At 35.1% G+C, this 5,323-nt stretch overlaps 1 pseudogene; it reads left to right on the top strand.

Moving 5' to 3' along the window:
• Nucleotides 1-590: 590 nt before the first annotated feature.
• On the top strand, nucleotides 591-3,619 carry LOC115512978 (annotated as a pseudogene).
• The last annotated feature ends 1,704 nt before the right edge of the window (nucleotides 3,620-5,323 follow it).

The raw sequence follows: 5,323 nt of genomic DNA, 5'->3' as shown, positions 1-5,323 counted from the left end.
AATGCTACTATTATTCTTTGTGACCAGCATTCTCAGTTACTCTATATTTTGTGAGATTTCTTCAATAAACATGAATTTTTTGGACCTATTGGTTAATTTGATTTCAGTCAGCTTAGCATACTTGCCAATGGAATTCATAAAAATCTGTAAGAAATCAGATGACGTTTTAAAAAGTATTTATCAATAGGTATTTAATAAATACTTCTTGGATAAAATGATTAAAATATGTTATTAGCTTACAAGTTCTCATAGTACCTAAATTGTCCTTTTGAAACCTCAAAAATATTTTTCCCTTATTTAGGGTAAAGAAGAGGAAATTATCTCTCCAAATATCTCTTGTATGAAAACCCTAAATATGTGAAATATATTAAAGCAATAAACCAGGAAAGATAATGATGGTAACACAAATAGACTCTCTAATTCCTCTTACAGGAACAAAACAAAAGAACAAGTAGATATCAGAAGGAAAAAAAAAAAAAACATACCAAACAAAATAAAACAAAACCACCATCAATAATGAAAACAATAACAGAACATCAGAAGAGAGACATCTTCAACAAAATTGGATGAAAAATTATCCCAGAAAAAAAATGGGGAGATGTAAATCATCTACAACAGCTGGATTTAAAGAAGATGGACATAAAAGATACCAAGATCATGAAGAGATGGGTTTGTATGATTGTCGTAAGCTCAGGGTATAGGAAATGCTTACAAATACCTTTAAAAGGTGACTCTAAAATGGTGGAATCATTAGTAGGTGGACATGAAAACAACCAGTAAAAACAGTAGAAATGTCAGGCTTTCATTTATAAGCAAGTGATATTAAGAAATATTAACAGGGGTGTCTGGATGGCTCAGTCAGTTGAGTGTCTGACTTCGGCTCAAGTCATGATCTCATGGCTCATGAGTTCAAGCCCCACATTGGGCTTTGTGCTGACAGCTCAGAGCCTGGAGCCTGCTTCGGATTCTGTGTCTCCCTCTCTTTGCCCCTCCCCTGCTCACGCACTCTCTCTCTCTCTCTCTCTCTCTCTGTGTCAAATATAAATAAACATTTTAAAAAATTTAAAAAAAGAAATATTAACAAAAACTAGGAAATGAAACATGATGATGCCTGCATATTCTTTTCATGTCATTGCTTAATAGTCAGTGAAGAATTAATTTTATAGGATAATGCATTTGACAAGTATAGGCAAAATATTCTAAAATTACAGGTTAATTTATAAATGTTTGTACAGTAGAAGGTATAACCACATAGATTACACATTTACTTTCTTATTGGATATTGAGGAGTTTTGTATCAATTAGGAAATTTATTTCATTATTAACATGAAAGAATGCTTAAATCTTCAGCCCTGGGCCACCTGGATGGCTCATTTGGTTAGGTGTCTGACTCTTGATTTTGATTTAGGTCATGATCTCATGGTTCATCAGTTTGAGCCTTCCATCGGGCTCTAAGCTGAGCGTGGAGCCTGCTTAGAATTCTCTCTCTCTCCCTCTCTCTCTGCCTCTCCCCCACTATCACTCTATCTCAAAATAGAATAAATAAACTTTTAAAAATTAATAAATAAATCTCAAGTCTTCAATATCTTTTTTGAACTAGCCTTATCATCCTACTGGTTTCCTCATTGCATAATAAGTTTAATAAAATCTTTGACAGATACTCATTTTATATTTGTATATCACAGAGAGAAGCATTTGTAATTTCATACAAATTTCATATATATTTCTTTAATATATATATACAATAATATGTATAATATAATTAATATACAATATAATATATATGTATTTTATATATATGCATATTTATATATATATATAAAGAGTGTTGGGGGTTCAACTGAAATGCTTAAGTAGACCTACCTTCTAGAACAAATGAAACATATTAATTCACAAATGCTCCTCATGGGATATTTATAGATAAGAACATCTCTTTCCCCATTATTTCCTCAGGTGCTTGAAATTTTTACAGGTACTGTGATTTGTGTTGTTTTTATAATGTCCATAATTATAAAACCAACCCAGAAAACACACACACATGTCTGCAAGCACACAAATTTCCTCATGGTGAAAAGTTGATATTTCTGGCAACAGTATTATGTGTTGTCTTCTATGTTTACTTCAAAATTATATTGTAACTTTAAATAGGCAAAATATATTGATCAGGTATCCATGATTTTATCTAATCATATGATCAAATCACTCTGAAATTCTGTTGGTTGCCTTTTAGAATCAGCTTTTAAATAAGAATAAATAAATAGATAAATGAAGATTTGCAAAGTCTCTTACACCTGAAATTATTTCAGATTTGCTAGAAGTACCTCAAAGATCGTAAAGCTTTGTTCTTTCACACTACAAGAATGCTATAAATAATTTTATTTGATGTGTTCATTTTTTAATTGGATTCTGTTATTATAAATAGTTGAATGGGAAAAAATCAAACTAAAGGGATATTTGTGAATAGAAATTTATTATTGTAAATTTGGGGGGATTAAACACTTTACAGAATATATTAGAAGTCTCTGGAGATTTGTTAATGTTTTTAATGTCCATAATATTGTTAAGCAAAATCGAATCTGGACTTATGTGAGGAAAAATTTTATACAAAAAGACTATTGTAACAAAGAAGATGCTCTGATCTGAGGATCTGCAGGCATCTCAAAATGAAACAAACAAACAAACAAAAAAAAAAACTGTGGGGGAGAGACTTTTATAGGGAATGGGGGATGCTAGCTGGGACTTTGAGGGAAAAAATGAGTAAGTGGGGGTTTGCACACAGCATCACTGAGGAAGTTTAACAAGAAATAATTCATGCTGTGCAAATGATTCTTGTAATAAGTGGTTGTTCTACACCTTAGAGTTTACTTAGACTTGGGGTGGGAGGAGCCACAACTGAGAGGACTGTGAGAGGAGAGAAGCCTGACTGAAGGTTGTTCAAGCCAAGTCAGTGGCCAAGTAATGGGCAACTGGTCGGTCCTCTCTGTTGTTTAAGAGAGACAAAGTTCATCTTTAAAAACTATTAGAGATGGAATAGTTATTGTGAAGTTGAGGTTCTCAAGGTGGTTTTCACAACGGGGTGGACACACACTCTTGCTGGCTTTAAAAAAAAAATAGCTGTATGATTTATTGTGTATGTTGTCAACCTAACAATTATGGAGAGCTTGGAGATCCAGCATTTGATGAGTGGTATGCCTTAGGAATATAATAAAACGAGTAAAACCGGTTTGTGCTGGGAGCTGGTGGCGTGGTGCAGGGCTCTGAAGAATGAGCGGCTTGGGTGCGCAGACTGGTTTCTGGGGATTGTGACTTGCAGAGTCCGCCACGGAGCCAGAGCAGATGCTGGAGACACAGAAGCAAGGTATGGCAAACCCTCACTCTGGGTGTGGTCTCACCAACCATGTCAAGGAGATAGTAGACGATGAGAATATGAATACAGAAAAATCATCAAAACAGATAGTGGATCTCCATTCTTTGCCACCTGGTGCCTATGTGGGTCAGACAGTTGTGCCTATTTTATTATAGGGACTTGCTGTGCTTACAAAAAGCCACCAAATCCCATTGGGTTTCTACCATCTTACCTTTAAACAAAAACAAGGCACAGTTTGAAGATCGAAACTGATTTATTGGGAAGAACAGAAAAAAATTGGTTTCCACTGCAGATTTACGTGATTAACAGGCAGCTTTAATTGCCACGATTCCCCCATCCCTGCCTTGGATTTTGTGTTTCGTTTTTGTTGTTTGTTTGTTTGTTTGTTTGTTTTTAAGTATAAAAACCTTCAGAACAACAGAACTTATTTCCAGAATTGCAGGAAAAAAAAACATTTCCCTTATTTGTATTTAATCATCACATTTATTTAATGAGTGTATTCTGTGCAATTTTTGATCAGATTGTCTTTAACTTTGCTTTTAAAATGACCTTCAGGGGGCACCTGGGTGGCTCAGTCATTAAGAGTCTGACTTCTGCTCACAGCATGATCTCAGGGTTCAAGAGTTCAAGCCCCACGTCAGCCTCTATGCTGACAGCTCAGAGTCTGGAGCCTGTTTTGGATTCTGTGTCTCCCTCTCTCTCTGCCCCTCCCCTGTTCATGTTCTCTCTTTCTCTCTCTCTCAATAAAAAATAAATAAATAAATAAATAAATAATAAATAAATAAATAAATAAAATAGAATGTCCTTCAAAATAAACTATTAAAGCATAGAAGAAGAGGAGGAGGAGGACAGAAAGGAGGAGGAGGAGAAGAAGAAGAAGAAACAAGGTTTTAGTTTGGAAGAAAGCCAGTTGAGAGGATTCTGAACATTGGCATCCTTAGAAGCCAGAGTAAGAATGCAGTGGAATCAGACAAACTTTCTGGTATGATCTGAATATTTTTGGTGTTGTCACAGCCATCAGGGAGGCTTTAGAGAACATATGTACAATACTTGGTTTTAAACACTGCATGAATGCTCCCTTAGGACCAGAATTATGTCTGCTGCCAGATGATTTTACAGGAGTTCCTATAGTTCTCTGCAGTGAGGTTGTTAGATTAGGTAAGATTGTCCATAGTCTTGATTTATACTCAGAGTGGAAGTTGGAAAATATAGGAGTTCTGGTGAATATTTTCAGTGGCCTATATGGAAGCAGTGCCAGGCATGAAGGCTAACCATACAGATCTGCTATGTGGCATCCAGGTCTTTTAGATTTACTTTCAATCTTCAAGACTATCATCTAAAGATTCCTTAAAAACTTAATGAGAATGGAAGGTCACAGTGTCTGACTGGGGTTAGATTTTTTAACCTAAATTTGTAACTGAATTATTTGTATAGACATTTTAGAGCATCAAATCAAAGGTAATAGAGTAGGTCTGATAAGAAAAAAAAAGGGGGGGGGGCAGTCTGGTTGAATATTTGATAAGGGCTAATACAATTAGCTAACAGGAGCCAGTCCAATTAGCAGGCAGATACTAATAGCCATGGTTGCCACAAATAAATTATGACTCCTCAGAGGCTACCTGGAATTCATGGAATTAATTATTCTATGTATTTTTATTTTGGAGTTCAGATAAAACTTTTTGATGGAGATGTTTTCTCATTAGCTGGGAATAGGAAGTTCCTCTGGTTGTTTCTTCCAGGATGGACTGTCCTAAGTGTACCAGATAAAACTATGCCTAGGATCAGATGGGTCTATTAGATGCATATAAGACAAGGAATATATACTTTTTCATCCCATAATAACTGTAAATATTTGTTAGTGGGGGGAAAAGTGTACTTGCTGATACTTACACCCATGAAAAGGTCCTCAGTTGTCTTATAGCAGAAGCATAGATTGCTCTTTTATTTTATTTATTT

The sequence above is a fragment of the Lynx canadensis genome, chromosome B1 (genome assembly GCF_007474595.2).
Source record: "Lynx canadensis isolate LIC74 chromosome B1, mLynCan4.pri.v2, whole genome shotgun sequence".
Taxonomy (NCBI): Eukaryota; Metazoa; Chordata; class Mammalia; order Carnivora; family Felidae; genus Lynx; species Lynx canadensis.
Note: the sequence above shows the minus strand (reverse complement) of the source record. Positions and strands in the feature narration are given on the sequence as shown.